At 38.1% G+C, this 22978-nt stretch overlaps 1 pseudogene; it reads right to left on the bottom strand.

The window, feature by feature from the left end:
- Nucleotides 1-12160: 12160 nt before the first annotated feature.
- Nucleotides 12161-13621, bottom strand: LOC128863885 (glyoxylate reductase/hydroxypyruvate reductase-like; annotated as a pseudogene).
- Between the last annotated feature and the right edge of the window lie 9357 nt (nucleotides 13622-22978).

Genomic DNA, 22978 nt, shown 5'->3' with positions numbered 1-22978 from the left:
GGTCTTTCTCATTTCAGGATTAACCGGATGTCGTTGATACTTGGCTTCTTTACAAATTTTACAGTTCAATGTAATTTCTTTTCACTTTTTTCGCATGCTTGGGAAATAGTAGTCATTCAAAACTTGTTTTAAGTTTTCCCGGACAGAGCGGTGTGCTCTAGTGTGCTCCGTTATTAAAATTTCATTCTGGTGCTCCTCATTAAAAATATCATCTACTCTTTTCGTAGTATACCGAAATTTTACTGATGGAAATTTCCTTACAATTTCATTTTGAATTTTGCCCAAGGTCAGTAAATCGCAATGAATAGCATTTACAACGTCAGGATTAATGCATTCCCCAACTATCGCCATAAGATCCTGCAATGTTTTAAATGTGATTAAATGTCTTATCCTGGATTTGAAAATAATTTTTGTAACTTTTGTTGAAGTATTCCCTTTTTCTAGGATTATTTGATTCCGAAATGAATTCACTGGGTTTTCAACCGTTGGAATTACTTCCGATAAAGATTCTTCGCTATGCATCGTGACGGATGTAGAATCTTCGGAATGTTCTATAGCATTTAAGTGTTGCCGGGACAACGCATCGCCAACAAGATTGTCTTTCCCGGGTTTATAAAAAAAATTTGGAGAAAATTCTTCGACAAACGCTCTCCAACGCTTAATCTTTGTATTTGGATTTTTGTCCGAAACACCAAAGGTTAAGGGCTGATGGTCTGTAAAAATATTCAAATGCCTTACTCCATACAAATAATTTCGGAGTGTTTGAAGGGCCCATACAATTGCTAACAGTTCCCTTTCATTGGTTGCGTAATTTTCTTCGCTGGATGATAACGCCCTGGAAATCATAGTGATTGGTCTACCTCCCTGTGATAAGACTGCTCCAACAGCATGTGCTGACGCATCTGTCGTTAGATCAAAAGGTTTACTATAATTTGGATAAAGAAGAAGCACGTCCTCCGAGGACAAAATCTTCTTTACTTTTTCAAAAGGCAACAATGCGTCTTTGTCCAGTTTAATTTTAACATTTTTTAATTGATTAGCCTTTATGTGGCCATTTTCTCCTCTTAAATATTTCGGGAGGGGTTTTACTATAGAAGCATAATCCTTAACAAATCTTCTATAGCAGCCTGATAATCCTAAAAATTATCGTAGACCACGAAGCGTACTAGGAATTTGATAATTGATTATATCATTGACTTTATCAGGACATGTTTTGATGCCTTCCTTTGAAACAATGAAGCCTACAAATTCAACTTCTTCTCTTACAAATTTGGATTTTTCTGATGAAACCCGCATATTTGCTTCATAAAGGCTCGTAAGGACTCTTTCTATATCTTTATAGTGTTGCTCCTTGCTGCTAGAAAAAATAATCACATCGTCAATGTACACGTGACAGCATTTTCCGATTTCTGCTCTTAAAATATCATCAATCGCCCTTTGAAAAATTCCTGGAGCATTTTTTAATCCAAAGGGAAGTCTACAAAACTCGTACTTCCCGTTATTCACTGGAAATGCGGTTTTTTCCCTATCCTTTTCTGCAAGCTTGATCTGGTGAAATCCAGATTTCAAGTCGAGAGTTGTGAAAAAAACTGATTTCCCCATATTTGCCAAAATGACAGAAGTGTCCGGAATGGGATATTTATCAGAAATTGTTTTCCCATTCAATTTCCTAAAATCAACTACCATGCGCATTTTATTTTGTCCATTGTCGTCGAATCCCTTTTTATCGACGACCCAAATAGGGTTATAATAGGGTGATCGAGAGGGACGAATGATTCCATCTCGGATTAAATTCGAAATTTCTTCATTTATAAATTTTGAAGCTGCCATTGGACATGGATACGACTTGGAATACACCGGTTGGCTATCCACAGTTCTTATTGTGCCAACTACGTTCGTATTAAACGGCAATGCTTCACTCGGGTTCGCAAAAGCCTTTGAGTGTCTTTTTAAAATAAGTGAAATCATATCACTATCATCAGACTTAACTGTAGGATTTCCACTTAATATTACACTATTCACATCCTTACAGTTGTAATATCTTATTTTTTCCTGACCACTTTGGTAATGTGAAATTCCTGTTTTTAAATCCAATTTTACCTCAATTTCTTTCATAAAATCAAATCCTATTGTATTATACCGTCAAATGTTTTTAAATGAGGAAGGAGGTAAAAAACCGAGTTCCTTCCGAAAATATTCCCTACACATTTCTCATTTATTTCGGGGGTGCCATGAATTGACTCTACCCTAAACGGTTTATCAATTTTTTAATCCCTTTTAAATTTTCATCATATTTTATGTAACTCTTCCCCGCCCCTGTATCAATTAAAAACTTTATTGGTCGCCCTGCCAGCTCCCTGCTTACATATGGCAGGAGCGACTTCCTCCTAAACAATTTATTTCCTCAAAAAACTCGCTTTGTACTTTATTTTCAGAATAATTTCCTTCATCGAGATTCTGGTTTAGATGATTTATCCTCTGAATTTTAGGTATAAACGATTGCCTATCGCTTTCACGCTGTCTTTTGTGTGTTTCCCCTCGTAAATTCTGCTGGTTATTACTGGGCAATGGTCTCTGAAACGGTTGACGAGTTCTGGAGGAGTCCTGCGGTGACCTCCAATTTGGGTTGTACCTAATCCTCTGTCCGAAGTTCGAAATGGAAGGGTCGACCTCCATTGGGGTTGCCTTATTTTGATTTTGCCGGTTAGGTTGCGTATAATGTGGGGAGTATTGCGGCACATATGACCTTCCGTTGTTATGTCCTGACTGAATTTCACCCCTGTTATTGAAAGAATTCGCGAATGAATACCGGGCATGATTTGCCTCCAACTCCTGTGCTAGTGCTAAGGCGCTGGGCATATCTGCGGGCTGCGATGAAAACATTATATCGCTCATAGGCCTACGCAAACCTGATATAAACACCTTCAGAACGTCTTGCCTATATTTTTGGCATAGTGACCTAATCAGCTCATTGTTACCCTCGTGTGACATTATTGTTTTATTTATTATCAGCGTTAACTTCTTTTCTACCTCATCATAAAAATCAGCAATAGAAAATTTTCCCTGGCGTAGAGTCGACATTTCCTGTTCAATTAAATAAACTGGCCTTTTGTCCGCATATGTGAAGTCCAGACGTGCTAAAATTGCCTTAAAATTAAGAACGGTATTGAATGACGACAACACTTGATCGGCAGAACCGACAAATTTGTTTCTAATTATCGCTACAGCTTGGTAGTGCTTGGAGCTACCGTCGAAACTTTCAAACAGTTTATAAGCTGCAAATGCTGCTTGCCTCCAGCTAACATACCGCTTCCTGTCGCCATTAAATTCAGGCAACGACTTTACGATTTCTAGAGACTCTTCACATCGCACAGGTTGATCTATTATTATTGGTTGATATTCTTCAACCCTAGTCGGGGTTTCTAGGATCCTAAGCCTATCAGTTAGTTGTCCTATCGTTGCTTCAAACGAAGCTCTAGTCCTTTCTGTAGCAGCTGAAACTGCGGCTGTCACTATTATTCTCAACTGATCCTCGTTCATTTTAATATTTATCACTGAGCACTGGACAGGGAAATTTCTTTTTAGAACGCTATTAATTAATTCTCACAAAAATTTTTAGGGAGTCCTTGCTTATGGAAGTTTTAATTTCACAACAATTTCTAAATTATTTTCACAATAATTTTTACGGAATCTTTGCTTATGGAAATTATAATTCCACAACAATTTGTAAATTATTTTCACAATCATTTTTTTACGGAATCCTTGCTTTTGGAAATTTTAATTTCACAACAATTTCTAAATTCTTTTTATAATAATTTTTACGGATTCCTTTCTTATCAAAATTTTAATTCACAAATACTCATTAAATGAATTCAAAAATTCTTAACAATAAATGTTCATTTATTTCCCCTTGATCTGCCAAATTTAACTTACATTACAATCATTTCTGCAGCCGTGCAGGTTTCTCCCACGTTCGCTTTGCGTTCAGATTTTTTCCTTTCCAAAGAGAGTTGATTGTGTCCTTCGTTGTTAGACTCAGTTGTTCTGCCAGTTGGACTCAGTTGTTCTGCCAGTTGGGCGCCAATTATTGTTAAATCACTATGTGCTTATTAACATAAAAAAGAAAACCGGAGGTTTTTTGTTTGTAGCGCGATGCGCTCTTCTTTATTTCGAGTCAAAAACGGAACTGAACTTAACTTATAAATTAAAATCTAACTTGTCCCTATTCTTGGCACAATTGTTTTTCTGGCAAATACTTTATTGTTGTTGTTGGTCTGAAAAGCGTGGAATTCCAATGTTGTTGTTGTAGTTTGCATATCGGTAAGTATGAATATGATCCCTACCGCTGCAGTTGTGCGAATTTAATTTGTGGGGTCATGAAAAGTTTAGCTTTCCCACGCTAATGCAAAGTAGCTAAGTCTGCACATGGTATTCATGTGTCACTCGTGTGAGTCATGTGTTAACTTATATACTCTTAATTGTCAGAGCCTACGAGCACATTCCGCAGATTTAACAGACTCTGTCATCCGCAAATCGAGTTAGTACTTTTGTCCGAAACTTGGTTAAACGATAACGAGGATATTAGTATACCAAATTTCAATTGCGTCATCAAATATAAGCGACTAAATGTTAGAGCTGGCGGTGTGGCAATCTACCACAATCAAGATGATTGCGTAAATATCGTCACACCAAACATGGAAATGACTGCAAGACAGTCTCAGTCATATTCATCAAAAGTCACACCAGTTGGCGATGTTTGCTTTGCAGAATGTCAAACGCTGAATGGAAAAACTATTGTCATAGCCGCCATCTATATCTCACCGAACCAAAAACTTGATGACATAATATATTTCATTCACCGCTCACTACTGGTTTACAGTCACGCAGGTGCAAATGCACTTGGAAGAGGCGAGGACAAAATTCCATTGATTCTCACAGGGGAAATTTCAACGTAAATTTCGGATCCAATGATTCTTTGCCGTTGATTCAATTTCTTCGAGAAACATTCGGTTTGCAGATAAACAATAACCCTAAAGAATCAACAACAAAATCCGGAACTATACTAGATGCAATTTTCACACGTTATCTAGAAAATATTGAATCACGTACATATATTTCATATTTCAGCTATTACAAGCCAATTATATAAGTATTACCAATTGAACCACCAACAGATGATAGCGTAATGCATATATAGTTAATAAAATCGAATTTTGGTTACACAAATTTTATACTGTTGTATTTCTTTTGAAATTATCCCTGTCTCCTTCTCTTCCTCTCTCGCTCTTTCTCTCTCTCTCTCTCTCTCTCTCTCTCTCTCTCTCTCTCTCTCTCTTATTCACAATCATTCACACACAGAAGTTTCACTTCTACCACGTGTACGATGCTGCTCATGTTTTTTTTTTTATTTCATATGAGTTAGCTCAACTGAAACAATTTTGAATTTTTGTGATTTTTCCCGCCAAATTGTCACTGGTTTTACGTACGTGTAGTTTTATTTTTTTATTTTCATATTTTTCTATTTGAGTGCGAATTCTATGAAGTTAAGTTACCAACAAGTTTTTGGATAATTTTTAAATGAACAAACCTAATATAATCGAAATAAGTGATATAATAAAATTATCGTTTATTATATAAATAGAAATAACTTAATACAGAATACTGCTGTATAGCAATGTAAAGACAAGGAATTCCATTTCTAAAATCAATGCCATTAAAAAGGTTCCACTTTGTTAATAAAGTTTTTAACTACCTGCTTTATCTTATGTCTGTTTTAACAGCTAATATAGAACAAAACATTGACAATAAGATTATTTTTCAAGTGTTCAGATTTTTTGCCCACTACTAACGAAAAAGTGTTCAATGAGTATCCGATAAACAACCATGAATTTCTGCCTGTATTGAAAAAGCAAATTGATCGTAAATGTATGTTACGGTACTTCAAAGGGCTAATTTTTTAACTATTTATAAGTTCCTATCGTTCCGTTAAGGAGCAAAGAGCCGTAACAGGTTTTTTCCAAGCTATTCTGTCATTTGCATGAGTTTTGGTCTCATTCCCACTTAGCGGGAGATTCTGCATTTCGATTTCCATTTGCCTCCTCCAGGTATGAGCTGGTCTTCCTCTACGTCTGCTGCCTTGTGGGTTTCAGGTAATGGCTCGTCGATCCAATTACACTTACGTTTTATAATTTCTGCATTGATCGGTTGCTATTTTTTTTTAATATGCCATGGCGGATTTAAAATATCCGTAAATATTTTGTTTTCAAATTTTGAAACCATTTTCGACGCTGTTATTGTTGTTGTAGCAGCAAAAACATTGCTTGTATATTGGGGTAGTTCTGTTGGACTGACCGTTCTTGGCTGGATATATATAATAGTAAATCTGGGTCGTTCCGGTAACGTATTACTGTGGGCAAAAGGTAAGGTGAATTTGGTTGTAAAATGAAAAATCTTTATTTATTTTTGTAAATCAATTTCATATCCTTCAAAATAATCCCTCTCGATTAAATACACTTATGCCAACGATTTTTCCAATCCCCCAAACATACCAAATAGTCCATTTCCGGTATAGCCATCAGCACCTTCTTCGATTCAGCTTTTATCTCCTCAGTCGACTCGAAACGCGTTCCCCGGAGTAGTCTCTTAAGTTTGGGAATAGCCAGAAGTCACACGGAGCCAAATCAGGCGAATACGGTGGTTGCGGAACGATATACGGGGAGTTTTTGGCGAAATGGTCACGAAGAACCTGTGCAGTGTGAGACGGTGCATTATCGTGATGCAAAAACCAAGAGTTGTTGGCCCATAATTCTGGTCTTTTTAGACGAATTGCTTCACGTAAACAACGCTTAACGCTCAAATAATATTCCTTATTAACAGTTTGGCCAGGTGGAAGGAATTCATAGTGCACCACACCACGAAAATCGAAAAAAACTGTCATCATGACTGTTGGGAACCGCTGTAATGAATAGAACCCAGCACTTTGACTTTGCAATTTCTTTCGTTTTGTTGTCATTTACAGTCATTTACACTCAATGCATACTTATATTACATACATACACACATACCAATTAAGCCCTCTCATTTTAATCATTTTACCTATTACTTATATTCGTTTCTAATTTACTGTAACATCTTGTACATACATTTTTGCTATATAAGGTCCAACTCAACTTATGTACATTACCATTAGAAAAAATACACTAGCGAAATAAAGTGAATTCGAAGTCAAGACAAATCAGTCTTCCGACTCTTATCAATGACTTTATTTTTGAACGACTTTGACGTGCTCTTTTCGGTCAGGCCTCGCCTTTAGCACGATATTCGCTTGATTGGTCGGTTGTTTCAGGGTCGTAAGCATAAATCTAAGTCTCATCTCCTGTAATGATGCATTTGAGCTTGTCCTGATAGTCTGAAAGCATTGTTTCACACACATCAACGCGACGACTTTTCTCCAAGAAATTGAGAGTTTTCGGTACCAAACGAGATTTGACTTTTCGTAGGTCCAAATGGTCTTTCAAAATGGTTTTCACAGATCCTTCTGATATTCTGATCATTCAGTAAGGTCTTTAACAGTCAACCGACGATTTTTGAGCACTAGCTCCTTCACTTTATTGACGTGTTGGTCATCTGTTGACGTCGATGGTCGTCTGGAGCGCAACAAGTCATCAACACGTTTTCGACCCTCTTTGAAGTCTTTATACCACTTATAAACATTTTTCTGCGACATGGTCGAATCAACAAATGCCTTCTGCAACATGCTAAACGTTTCCGCAGCCGAACTTTCATTCCGGAAACAAAATTTGATGGCACTTCTCTGCTCAATCAAATCAGACATTGTAAAAATAGAAAAAAGCACTCTTGGTCGTTTGGTAAACACAAGCGTAAATATATTACTGATAATGACATTCACATGAAAGTTGGCCCAGATGTTATTAACAGTGCTGCCAACTCATGAAAAAATAACTAGAGCGAAATTTTAATCCCGCGAAGTTGGACAAATAAATTCACCTTACTTTTTGCCCACAGTAGTATATAAGTATACCTATGTGGTATCATCTCTTTTATAGTGGCGCGTCCATGATGGTCTCGTACTTTCCCTTACCTGGTCTACACATTCGAATATCATCGCCTCGGGTGGTGGAGATTTTCGCTTCAAAACTTGGGATACACAAGGCGCTAATTTGTTCACCAGCTCCGCAGAGGAATATGCAATCACTTCAGTATGCTTCAACTCTGAAAAGGATGTGCTCTTGGTGGGCTCTTTCAATATGCTAAAGCTGTGCTCCAGCGCTGGTGTAAGTAGTATTTTAAAATATTTAGTAAGGATAGGCAAAACTATAAAACCCAAACTTTGATATTTAAGTCTCCCTTTTCTCCCTCTCTATTTCGTAGTGGTCCTATAGCAGCACTCGCTTCAGCGAACCTGTGGTTGGCTCTTTCTACACTATGTCCTGGTCTTCGGATGGCACACAGGTGGCTTGTGGCACCTCGACCGGCAATCTCATTGTTGGTTATATTGTTGATCGGCAGTTGGTCTCAAGTAATCTGAAGGCTACAACTACAGGCCGCAAAACTATACTATTGCAGGACATTTCGAATAGTAGCAGCAATGTTTTGGACTTTCCTGAGCGTGTAATTAACTTTGGCTTGGGTTATGGTCACTTAATTGTAGCCACATCGAATCAATTGCACATCTACAATGAAAAGTATATCAATACACCGATTATTATTGATGGCAGGACGGATGTGCGCGAAATCGAGGTGGGGAAAAAGTGAGTATGAATATCTACTTAAGTGTTGTTGAGAACCATCGAAGTAGCACAGATAAAGTATTATAACTCAGATAAAGATATATAATTTGAGACTCTAGATATCTTTTCTAGATCTCCCTCCTTTTTCTTGATTAAAGCTGTAACCGTCTACGAGATTTTTGCCACGGTCAGCAGTGTTCTGACTGTTAGTTCTAAGCAGCCTTTCTCTTCTTCGGCCACTACGAACGGCTGCCTCGTCGCGTATTTTCTTGCTGAGCTTAATCTTTTTTTGGCTTGAGAGGCTTGATTCTTGTATGGCGAAAGTCTCTTTATTTTATTGTAAGTCGTCCTCTTCCATGGCTCTACTACCGTTTGCAGAATCTCGCGCCGGCAACTACAGACCTTTCTGCTTTGCGATTATTCATATCAAGAACAGACATCTTAGAGTAAATTTGATTTTTCCCCTTTATTAACGGGCGTTCTTGCTTTCCTTAGGTTGCAAACATAGTGCACGCTGAGACGAAGACGAAGATGAAGACGAAGCTGAAGACGAAAAACAGTGCAGAACAAATCGTATGAATTCGCTCGCTCGTACGCATAGTGCGCGCTGTGACGAAGACGAAGATGAAGACGAAACGCAAGCAATCAGCTTCAAACGCTGCTGTACTGAATTTGAAGACGAATGGCTTGCTAGTTACCGTGGTTTTTGGTTCGTGGTTTGTTCTGTTTATGCTTTGGCACGTTAATTAAGTTAAAACAGTCGATAAACAAGTAATTAAATGAGAAGTAATAATCAATAAAAGGCATAAAACTAAATATATTTTAATTTATTTTTTACCTTAACGTCACAATTAGCCTTTCAGCACATATAATTGGCGTTTTATTAAAATTAGTCCAATTTTTAATAATGAGTGGCTCAATTTTAATTAGAATATAATCAAATGTGCTAATTGTCATTCTGGTATATTCCACAAATTTCTTTTCATTGTGGCGCAGCTCATCATACAAATGATGAAATTCACCAAATGCTTCTCTTCCCAAATGTATAGGGTGTACTTTTTTATTTACTTTTATACGTTTTAATTTAAAATATAAGCTTTGCTCAATCAGCAGGTCGTTATCTGATGAGGAGTCCATTAGACTAACATAACAAAAGCGCAACCAATTCGTCTTGCACTGTGCAACCTATTCGCTTACTCGCAACGCAAGCAATTTCTCTTCAGCTTCGTCTTCATCTTCGTCTTCGTCTCAGCGTGCACTGTGTTTGCAACCTTAGCCTAATTGAAGGTCGGAGCTTGAAGAGCCACTTTAGGAATGTGGTTTGAAGACAGGATAATAATGTTTTTAGTTGACCACCGAGGAGCCCAAAATACAAGTATTACGAGATGCACTACTGGTGCGTGCCGAGGTTATGTTTAGTTAGTAGCATCTCTTGGAAGAACACATACCAAGCTCCAGCCTTCGTTCTATTTCTTTGTGTTTGGCACTTGTGTATGGTGGGAAAAGTTGTTTTTCGCTTTAGCTCATGGCTGATATTCTTGGTGGTATTTACCCACTAAAGGTGAACACCACCTCGAGGTTATAACCGACAAGAATGATCCAAAATTCAGTAATTGACGTGTGTTCAAAGCTCTATTTGTGTTGCCGGCAGGAAATTACCTTCAAGTTTTGTCCTCACCCACCGCTAAGCCAAACGCCTCCTCTGAGCTAAAGAAAATTATGGTGCTTCAAATATTTAATATAACGGAGATGAATTGAGAGTAAAGAGTTGGGTATTATGGCTCTCATACCATCATATTTGAAGAAGTATATTAACTAAAAATGTTTTTTTGTACAGGTTTTACAAGATTTTACTTAATGAATAGGATTACGAGGTGGCTGGCTAAGCCTGCGCGCCTCGGAGAGTGATTCCCGCAGATTTGATATCTGATTAGTGTTCTACTTTTGCTCGACATCGACTCGGGACCTCTAGTATCTCCCTGTAATTATATATCATGTATGTAAAGGATAATCAAGTTAGAGGTATCGGATTTTAAATTGAAATAAAACAACAATAATTCCAATTGATTGGGCAATCTTTATTATTTTTGAATAGAACCATTCATGTCATTTATTTTTTTAAAATAATCTCTTTCAAATGTTGGCCGCAAATGCGCCGTAATTGGGTCATCGGTAAACACTAATTTTGAATGGCTCGCAGGAGGACTTCGGTCGGTATCTTGTGAATAACTTTAGTAATGTTGGCTTCCAATGCCTCAATTCAAACTGGTTTATCCATAAACCATTAGACTTAACATATAAGCTCCTCCTCCTATTTGGTGTGCGTCTTGATGTTGTTCCGCAAATGGAGGGACCTACAGTTTCAAGCTGACTCCGAACGGCAGATATTTTTATGAGGAGCTTTTTCATGGCAGAAATACACTCGGAGGTTTGTCATTGCCTGTCGAGGGGCGACCGCTATTACAAAAATTTGTTTCTTAATTTTGGTGTTTCACTGAGATTCTCTCTGTGAATTCCGAACGGTAGTCACCCACCAACCCATTCCGCTACGGCGGTCGCCATACCCTCACAAAGACTTTACATACCCTCACAAATAAAAGTCCAAAGGTGTGATATCACACGATCTTGGTGACTAATCCACTGGTCTGAAGCGAAAGTTAAATTGTTCATCGAAATGAGGACGTAGTAAATCCATTGTTTCAAGAGCTGTATGGCGATGAACACCGTCTTGTTTGAACCAAATATTGTGGAGATCACGGGCTTCAATTTCCGACATCAAAAAGTTGCTTATCATTGCGCGATAGTGTTCGCAATTCACTGTTACATTGGCATCAACCTCGTCTTTCAAGAAATATGGGCGAATGAATGCTTCAACACATAGGCGGCATCAAATGGTGTAATGGCTGTTCTTGAATGACTTCGAGTTGCTCTTCAGCCCAAATACGACAATCTTGCTTATCGAAGTAGGCATTAAGCCAAAAATAGGAATAATCGCTCAACAAAACTCGGGTTCCAAAATGCGGATCTTCGGCGAGTGTCCAACGACTGAAATTATAAGGTGTCGGAGGATCGGCCGGCTTCAAATCTTGGACTAGCTGTATTTTATACGCTTTCAAACCAAGAGCTTTGCGTAAAACCGGAACAAGTTGTCCCATTAGCAAGGCCATGTGGTAGAGATCGGCGCAGAATCGATTCTTCCGGGTCTTCGGCAAAACTCCCATTTACAGCCGCAATATTCTCTTCACTTCGGACAGTACGTGGTCTAATCGGCCGAGTATCGTAAAATAATGTAAAATTACTCTCATTTTCGCCTATGGTTTTCCCCATGGTGCGTTCGGTAGAACAGTTATACCTATACTACACCATAAATTGGCCTTTTACGATTTGTAAACTTTGTTGAGGCGTAAGACTTTCCATGAAGAAATGTCAATGAATACTGAAAAAAAATAGTACTTAGTTTGACAGTAGTCACTTGTGATCTGTCAAAAACCCCTATTGGAAAAAGTACCTCCAATCTGATCAACTTTTATTCACCGGAAATATTTTTATTGTTAAGGTTTTAGAAGATTTTACTGGAAGGACAAGATTACACAGGTGGCTGTCCAACCATGAATGTCTTGCAGGGAAATTTTCCTCTGGAGTTGGTTCTTGTAGAGGAAGAAGTAACTGAATATTGTTTTTCTTTTGATAGAGAATATCTCGAACCTCTAGTATCTCTCTATAACGATAAATCATGTATGTATAAGTGCTTAAGTAGCGCCATGGTCTATTTAAGGAAAGGATTTCTTGCGATTTTTTTGTGCTTCACTCCATTCTTATGAGTTTGAGTCTATGCAGGTATTAATGTGTTTCCTACACCTTTTATGGCATCCTCCGTATGTACCCATATCAGATTTTTCATGGTCTTAGATGCCACTTCGATTTGTGTCTACACCTACAGTGGACGCCTACATTTGAATCCGCGCTATCATGGTCTACAAGCACAAATACCATTACTTACCTGGCGCGGAGTATCGCTGGGACTGGATGTGCTGGCTATACGCGATAATTCGGATAACACAGGTGAGTTTTCCCATTCAAAATGATTTCTTCCTCATAGCATAGACCTTTTTTCCATTTCAATGAAGTGCTCCACATCTTCGACCTTGTGCCAGGCGCAAGAGATCTGAAATAAGAGATGAAAAAGCAAGCAAAAAGAGCAACATAAATATAGCGAGAGAATATTTAACAGCGCTGCAATTGCAAAGTTGGCAAGTCCAAAGTAAGCTTTCAAAGCTTCATCCAACAAAAAAATGTTTTAGCATCACTGTTAAATCAGCTGTTCGCTTTGCACGCCCCGCAAATACAAATCAAAAATTTTGGTGTCACCTCTAAATATTCTGTCACATTTGCTATTGTTTACATTTTAACTCACTTCTCGATCTCCTGCCGCCCAGCATGAAAATGACGCGCCGCAGATACCATTAAACCCACGGCTAAGTCGGCCAGAATTCCTTACAATGCCTGGCGTGTGACCCAGTGGCATTTGGCGTCGCTTAAATTCTGCCATGTCCACATAGTCAATGCCCGATGACATGGTGGACACCACTTTCAATTGGCTGCCTGCCGCATCGAGTATTTCTCCGTCAAGCGACTGATAGTGCGCCCAGAAAATCGCGTCCACACCGGGTAGTTTGCGTAATATTTCGACGCGCGATGGCGGCACACTATCGTCTCGCAACCGCGCTGCTGGAGCAACTCCAACGCCGCCTTGGGCACATTAGGATGCGAGACTAGCACTTTGTATAGCCGTCGTGTCGCGGACATCTTAGGGATAAACTTCTTGTGCAAGTTTGATTAGCTTCGCCGTCGCTCAAGAGACACTAAATTGCTCGCCCAACGCTTTTCTGTTCTTGAATTTGTACACAATTCAACCAAAGCGAATTCAATGATATGAACTGTCACATATACAAAGGGGATTTATAAATTCGCCTTGCACATATACAAATAATGTTTTTGAAGAGTCACATACCCTGTAGGAAATGCGCTAGCTTCGGGTTCAGTTTCCGTACCTTTTACATTCCATTTCCGCTTTGGAATGACAGCTAATATACTAAGGTGAATCTTGGCTATTTGAGCGCAGTCGCAAAACAATGCGCCAACGGGGCAAAGTTTTTTTTTTTGTTGTTACTTCAAACAAGCGTTCGACACAAGGCGAATTTATTACAGGTGACAGCAAACATATATAAGTAAAACCCTACATGTATTTGTTGTTGCGTTTGGTGCAAGCATCATGTCAAAATCAGCAAGCAAATGTAAACATACGAATGTAAACATACCAATACATACAAACAAAGCGTATCATTTTGACGTAAGCCATACCTACGGCGAAAAATTCAGCTGGGTGAATGCTGTCACCTTATTAAATCCACCTTGGTTCGACAGCATAGTTACAGTCTGAGTCAGCAGAAAATAACCGGTTTTTTGTTTTAACTTCAAGGTATATTTCGTTCTGCTTTTTGCTGCATAATAGTCCCACTCAAGGGTTACGACGCCAGTGCTAGCTAACTCAGGTTAGTGTCGTTCTAAACTTTCCCGTAAACGCAACCAAACAAAAATGAGTGAGTAGTACGCGAAGCGTTTTGAGGCGGTATTTTTATGCCCCCAATCGAAGGTTGGTCGCCGTAGCCGAATGGGTTCGTGCGTGATAAATAGGAGGAGGAGCTCGGCCAAACACCTTACAGAAGTGTACGCGCCAATTATTTATTATTTATTTATATATATAATCGAAGGGCCGAAATTATCGGTACAAAAATGTGGATGACTTTTCCGAGCGCGGCGTGAAGCGAGTGACGGAGGATAAAGTGATCGTCCAACTTTTTAAACGGGACCCAGTTTTGCTAAAAAGGAAATAAATGTGAGTATCAACACTAGCGAACGTCGACTGAAGGACGCGAACATATTCTACCGTCCCACAAATCAGTGCTCTCAGAAAAACGCATTGAGAAACAACAAATCAAGAAAATGGCGTCACAGTATTGGACTGGCCTTTCCAGTCCCCAGACGCCAATCCGATTGAAAATGTCTGGGGAACTATGAAAACGCATCTTGTCGGAAGGCCAGTCCATGATTGAAAGTAACTCGTACGTCAAGCGTGCAAAATCTAGTCCTGCTTGTCGACGAGCTACGCAGAAAAGCTGGTTCAAAGCATGAAGAAGATGTCAGGCTATACTCGAAAACGAAGAACAGCAATTGCGACTCGTAGTTTGGTACATAGTTTCATGTAAAAAAAGATTTTAAATATGTATCTTTTATACTTCATGAATGATCACTGTTCCTTTTTTCTGACACAGACTGTAGAAGGCAAATTACATTTTTGCTGCAGTCTATAGGCATCCCGCTAAAGCTAAAGCTAATTGAGCTTTCAATTATGACGTAAGGAGAGCGCTCAGATCCTTTCCGCTTATATCGGGAGTTAAACAGGGAGACTGCTCCAGCTTTGTGCATATGCAGATGATATACTTACTTATACTAGAATTAATAATACGAAATACTGAGCTAAGAATTAACACAGAGAAAACGAAATTTATGGTCCAATCCAGCTCCGGTTTAAGGCATGCATGATGACCTGCCAATCGAATACTATGCATTCGAGAGTGTAGAAGAATTTCCTATGTGGGTATCAAAATATCAGCCAATAAGGATATGTCATTGACAGAGTTTTAGCAGCAAATAAGTTTTACTTTTCTAATTTGAAGTTGCTTCAGTCTGAGTTATTATTTCGCGACCAAAAATTCAGGATATACAAAACCTTGATACTCCTCGTGCTTGCGAACTATGGATGCTAAAAACTACTGACATTAATTAGCTAATGGTATTTGAAGACGAAAAATATTGCGAAAAGTATATGGACCTGTAAGACTGCAAGACGTTACTTATCGAATTAGATATAATATAATCATGAGCTGGAACTGTTGGCAAAAACCGAAACTGTGATAAGATTTAGAAGATCTCAGTGGATAAGATGTCTCGGAGACGTGTTTAGAATGCCCAAAGAGAGAACAACTCGAAAGGCAGCTGAATTACGCCCTATTAAAGGCCGAAGCAGAGGACGCCCCAGAAAGAGATGGCTCGAAGATGTGGAAGTTAATCTTGAAAAGCTAAACATGCGGCCGGGGAATGAGGTAGCCTTAGATAGAGACAGATGGCGCAAGGTTGTGAATGAGGCAATGGTTCACCAAGGACTGTGACGCTAAGTGGAAGAAGAAGTGTCTCGAGGAACCGTTTCGATTTATTTCGTTTCCACGAAAATGATTGCAGTATTGGATATAGCTGTTGGATAAAGTTGTAGTTACCTTCGAGAAATTGTTCGTTTTCCACTAGAATCAAGTATTCTTGATAACCAATTTTATAATAAATATCCAACTTTTGGCTGGTCTTTTCCTAGGCCAAAACTTTACTCAATAACACATCTCTGGTGAGAAATTTTTTACACCGTGAACACTTATTTAAAGCGTCTACAACCACGGAGTCATTCGCGAGCCAAGCCGTCAGTCACATTAATGAACTCATACGCCATAGAGAATATAAATTTAGCTATTTTTATCATAATAAATGATATACTCGAAAACAAAGATTGTTTTCACCATATCTCAGTTTGGAAATACGTATTTGCCTATCCCTTATTCGTATATTACACTATGCACATTAGTTATGACTTTGAAACGTGTTCCTAAACTATTAAACTAATTATAGATAAATGAACAATAACATAGATTAATAGGTAATAGATAAGAACATATTTTTCCTTGTATCTTAATGACCTAAGTACCACTTTTCAATGCGGTATTAGAGTTGCTGATAATGCGTTAAAACTACTGCTGAACGCTGACGATATTCTTTTGCTTGCATATTCTGCGATAGATCTTTAAAAATTGATTGATGATCTATACGTTTTTTGTACGCAATGAGGACTAAACGTAAATCTGTTTAAATCTGCAGTTATGGCTTACAGAGAATATAAGTTAAACTACCTGTCTGTGGTGTTTAACAAAAAAAAATTTGTTCCAGACGAGACCGGTCTTTATTGGTTGCTTAATTTTGTACAAATGAACTTACAAATTAGTTTAATTCTAATGATAAGATGAAAAGCTAAGCCCGCGTGCTTGCAACGTGACCGGTACTAGAGGTTTCGTAAAACTTCTGGTTTTTATTAGCAAAAAACTGAATCAGGTACGATTTGACATCATTATCATTATTGAAATTTTTACCATTCAAGGAGTTTTGTAAAGATCGGAACAAAAAGTAATCAGATGGTGCAAGGTCAGGACTATGCGGTGGATGTGGCAAAGCCTCCCAACCAGGCTTCAATAACTTTTGCCGAGTGGCCAAAGATGTGTGTGGCCTTACATTGTCATGATGGAATACAATACTTTTTCGATTTGCCAATTCGGGTCGCTTTTCTTCAACTGCATTGTTTAACTTCGTTAGTTGGTGAATGTAGACATTAGGGTGGAAAGAATTCAAAGTAGATAATTCCTTTGTAATCCTACCAAACTGATAACAAAACCTTCTTTTGATGAATATCAGCTTTTGATGTTGTTTGAGTTGGTTCACCTGGCCTGCTCCACTATCTTTTCCGCTTGATATTTTGATAAACAACCCAATTTGCATCGCCAGTTCGCCAGTTATAAGTCATTTTAAAAATGGATCATTTTCATTACGTTTCTTTAGCAAATCGCAGCTGTTAATGCATTGCGTCAAATGCGTTTCTTTCAGTTCGTGAGGGACCCATGTATCGAGTTTTTGAATATATGATTTTCAATGCCCGTATGTGTTACATGAAGCTTCTCTGCAATACCACGTATTGTACTGTGACGATCCCAATCGATTATTGCTTTGATTAGGGCGTCATCAACTTCAACTGGACCACCAGAGCGTTTTTCATCTTTGAGTGAAAAATCACCAGAACGAAATTGGCAAACCAGTTTTGACACTGCCGTTCTTTTAAGGCTTCGTCATCATATACGGCACATATCTTTTTATGAGCTTGCAATGAGGTTTCCCCTTTGCGAAAATAAAAAATCAAAATATGATGAAAATGTTCCTTTTGATTTTCCATTTTGCAACCAACGCCAAACGAAAACTACGCAACCGATCAAAATAACTTTTTTTACTGATTGACAGCTGAATTACCAACTACCAAATAGCAAAATGTGTCTTACATTTGTACTACGTCTGCAAACCTAAAAATTCAACTGAAGCCGTCTATGAGTGAAATCCGCAATTACTTAGTTGCCAACTCAATATTATTATTATTGTGAGGGAACTTAACACTGCGACCTGAAAGATTTGGCGGCTTTATCTTCCCTACAGAACCTGTAAGTTGTAGTGGAATATACCTGTATTGCTAGATTAGCAAGATGTTGATTTAATCTAAAATATTCTCTTCAAATTCCTAAATGTCTATATTCTAAAATTATTCTTATTTAATTCCATACAATCTTTAAATCAGTTGAAGTTGAATGCGATAAGCCCCGTAGATTGTCCCACTTTGATCTTCTTTGTCTTTCCTCTACTTCCTGAATAAGCGAGGCCAATAAGTGGCTCTAGGCCTATAAATACGGACGCCACCCTTCTCCTGGCTAATATTTCTGACATATCGCTCCCAGTAGTTCCTATGTGCCTGGATCGCATAGTGCCTGAGTGTTCTGGCCTAAGATATTCAGTTTATCAAGATATTTCAGCACCAGTTTGGGCATAAGTTGCGAGCCTTGCTTGCTGCCTGGCTATCAGGTTTGGCTTCTGTTGTTCAACGTTGAAGTGAATGCATCTTTTGTACCTGTAAAATTTCGAATGTTTTTTTTTTTTTCATGAAATATTAATATAATCCTTTAAGAATATGTCAAAAAAATTTTAGAAGTAAATTTAAGTATTTCTTATACATAGATCGTCAACCGTGACGACTCTATTCTTTGCGTTCGAGCGCTGGGAGAGGTGTAGTTACGTTGTATTCAAACTGTAGACGCGTTTTTCTCAAAACTATCAGGTCAGTCCATAAGTTCGTGCGTTTTTTAAAGGTGGTTTTAAAATTAATAAAAAAGATGTTTAAAGTATTTATTAATCAATAATATATTTTCCTTCATTATTTACTATGTCTTCTCAACGTTTAGGCAAATTTTTAATTCCCTGTTCAAAAAATTGTTTGTCCTTGGAGCCAAAATAAGCTTCGATATCCCTTTCTATAGCTTCTTTTGAGGAGTAGTTCTTGTGACTCATATGGGATTGAAGTCCATGGAAAAGGTGATAATCACAAGGTGCAATATCCGGAGAGTATGGTGCATGCGGCATTAGCTCCCATCCGAGCTCGTTCAGCTTGCCTAATGTTTGCCTTGCGGTATGAGGTCTTGCGTTGTGGTGGTGAAACAAAACTTTGCGTCTATTCACTAAAGACGGGCGATTTCTGTTAAGTGTCTCATTCAGGTTTGATAGCTGATGCGGATAATAATCAGCAGTTATCATCTGGTTTGGTTACAGAAGATCAGAATAAGCAATACCGGCCATATCCCACCAAATAGACAGAAGAACCTTCTTGGGCTGAAGGCAATCTCTAGAGGTCGGTTCTGGTGTTTCATCTTTATCTAACCATTGGCTTTTGCGAAAAAAACTTTCATTTTCAAACCGTTGCAGCAGCTGAGAACACACATTCCCTCTCTGCTGAAGGTTGGCGACGGAAAGTCTATGTGGAACCCATTTTTCCAGCTTTGAAACCTTTCCCAACTGAACCACGTGCCTGTGAACTGTTCCATGCAATGAATTTAAACTCTGAGCTGTCATATCGACTGTCAAATTTCGCTCAGCTTCCACGAGTTTGAGAAGGCGTCGGAGTTAAAGACTTCAGGGGGTGGGGGCATCCTCCACGTCGCAGTTACCACTTCGGAACTTTGAAAGCCACTTTTGCGCAGTCCTTATACTCACGGTATCCTCTACGTGAAAAGTGTTTATTTGTGCAGCAGCAGTTGTTGCATTTTTACCACTTTTATAAAAAAAATACAAAATATGACTCTTATAGGCGTTCGAAGTTTCCATTTTATTTTTTAGCAACACGTGCTTCTATCCGCGATTAAAATCACTTGTTGAATGCGCAATATATCAAAGAAAATATAAATAGTTCCGTTATATTCCGCGAATAATTTTTTGTATGCAAAAATCGTACAAAAGTGAAATTATTGGCAAAATACGCACGAACTTATGGACTGACCTGATGTATTTTTCGAATTGGCTTACACGATAACTCGAAAAGTTATTGACCGATCTCCCTGAAATTTTGCACACATCTTTTTTATGATATTACTTTCTATGTGAATTTACAAGTTTTTTCGAAAAAATAATTTTTTCGAAGCAAAAATAGTAGGAAAATTCGCCCCAAAACTCTTTTTTTAAGCATTTTATTCCGCGAATTTTTTTCCATTTATTGTTAATTCATATAGAAATTATTACATTAATAAAAAAGAATTATTGAGAAGCCCTGTTGGAAGAATTGAGTGTACACACGCCATTGTAAATGATTAAAATAAAAACAAATGTTTACATTTTTTTAATGTATAAAAAAATATATTGGCTTCTTCGTTTTAAATAATTTTAATGAAAATCAGGGAAAATATGACGGTTTACAAGTATCTGTGCCCTTAATATATTGTATATGTCGATTCTAGTTTATGGAGCCATTTTATGATGACGCACAATATCTACACTACTAAAATTCGCTAACACAACTTAAAAGGCAATCTCATTACCTACTATTCTAGATCGAGCAAACAAATACAAATTTACTAACAATTTTCTTTAAAAAAATCGTTATCAATCAATGAGTGAGTTATTTTGAGAGGCGCGGCATGTGGCATAACAAAATGTTAATGAATGTTAATGAGTTTTTAAATACTGATAATATTCCCATCTTCCTCTAAAAATTTAGCTTTCTATATTGGTTGCTCATTAAGCTTTGCGTATATTAAAAAAAAAGTTGAAAGAGAAAAATTGAGTTTTTGGAATTAAAATGAGTTGTGTAAAATTTCCGCAAGTGGGCCAATGACTCAATGTATGATATGTACGTATTTAATGTCTTGTCTGGGACATTTCTTCAGTCTTCTCGGTCTGGGAATTCGACTGGTATTTGAAAAGAAATTAAAATAACTTTATATAAAATAAGTATATGTGCATTGGCTTTTATTTACACTTTCTTCAGCGTTTCTATAACTTTCGATTTTCTAATAATTAAAAAGTTTTCCATTTTGAGAAAGGACATCATTTATACGTTTAGGCATAGAGTCTGCCAAGTTTTGAATAGTGAAATCATCTATCTTGTCCCACTCTTCCACTAAAGAAACTTTCAGGTCTTTGATTGTCTCGAACTGCCGACCATTTTTATAAATACGAGCCGACAATACTCCCCAGAGGCCCTCAATTGAGTTTAAATCGGCACTTAGTGCTGGCCAATCCAGAACTGAAATTTTTCTTGACGATAGGAAAGCCTTAGTTAAACGAGCCGTATGGATTGGGGCGTTGTCTTGCTGGAAAACCCAGTCATCGCCGTAATTGTTTCCCGCGAACTCAATGAAAACATCCTCTAATACTTCAACATAGAATTCTGCATTGATTCTTGTCGGAATAAAACAAATTGGAGACTTTCCACCATGTCCGAAAGTGGCCCAAATCATCAAAGACCTGCCACCGTGGTTCTGCTTATGGCGCGTTGGCCGTGGTTGCCTAAGGTCCCGCCAATATTTCCGGCAAACATTTGGACCATCTAAGTTGAACTTTTTTTCGTCCGAAAATACAACTTTTCGGAATTCGTTAATCCTAAATTTATATTTTCCGGCAAATGCTAAACGAGCATTAATGTGGCGTGCTAAAGAGTTGAAAAAGTTGGTACCGGCTCCACTAAACAATATTTAAATGTTCCGTCCTCGACCAACATTTGATGTATTAATCTATCGGTGACCTTAAGACTTAAATGGTGTTTGATTTCCATGCAAGGCATTTCTTTTTGAGCAGCCAGACGACGAATTTTACGATTGCATTTGCTCTTTCTGAGAGCTGCTTTGGCAGCTGTTTGCTTACCGAATTGTTCTATTGGTAAAATATTAAGCATAATATTTAGTGCATCTGTGGGTGTGGTCCTAAGGGCCCCGCAGATGCAAAGACTGGCCATTCTTTGTACATGTACCATAGTTCTTTTAATGTATAATTTATCTAAAGCCGGCCACCATACTAATATGCCGTATTTTAGGATTGGTCTGACAATTGCTGTGTAAAGCCAATATACGATAGATGGGGACAGGCCTTAGTCCTATCAGAGTTTACAAGAGTATAGTGCTATTGTCGCCTTTTTTACTCTATCTTCGACATTTGCCTTCCAATTTAGTTTTCGGTGTAGTATTACACCTAAGTAGCGGGCCTCATCACTAAATGACAGTGCCGTTCCACCTAGAGTCGGGGGAGCTATATTTGGAATTGTATGTTTCCTGGTAAATAGGATGAGTTCAGTTTTATTGGGGTTGACACTTGTTTAGTAAATCTTGCATGACTTCTCTAAGTGTATTGGGGAATTTCCCTCTTACTACCATTGCAACATCGTCCGCATATGCTACGACGTGTTGTCCTCTCTCCTCTAGGCTCTTTAGCAAGGAGTTTAATGCCACCACCCATAGGAGAGGGGACATCACACCGCCTTGAGGTGTTCCTCTGCTAACTTTTTTCTTGATCTCTGAGGTCCCTAGGGTTGCGATCACAAGTCTGCTCAAGAGCATGTTTTTGATGAACTCAACCAGAGCGCCAGAGATCCCGATATCTGTCAGTGCCTTTATTATGGTATCCGGTAGGATGTTGTTGAACGCGCCCTCGATATCAAGGAAGGCTACCAGTGTGAATTCTTTATTATAAATTGACTTCTCGATTTCTGTAACAAGTGAGTTAAGTGCTGTTTCAGTAGATTTGCCTGTGATTTGCCTCAGAAAAGTAATAAAAGATTGAAATCGTACCCGTCACAATAAATAAACTTTTCAATTAAGTCAATACCATGACCGTTAGATATTTACACATGGGTTTTTTTTCATTTCAAAAGCAATAATTTCGTTAAAAAAGCAACTTTCATAGGTTCATAATTTTAGTAGTATTAATTTTTTTACAAGCTCCAACCTTTTGCCTATTATGGAAATTACGGTATATAAATAGTGCTGTTTCGTTTTGTT

Source organism: Anastrepha ludens, chromosome 5 (genome assembly GCF_028408465.1).
Source record: "Anastrepha ludens isolate Willacy chromosome 5, idAnaLude1.1, whole genome shotgun sequence".
NCBI classification, from domain to species: domain Eukaryota; kingdom Metazoa; phylum Arthropoda; class Insecta; order Diptera; family Tephritidae; genus Anastrepha; species Anastrepha ludens.
This window is presented reverse-complemented; position numbering and strand designations above follow the sequence as displayed.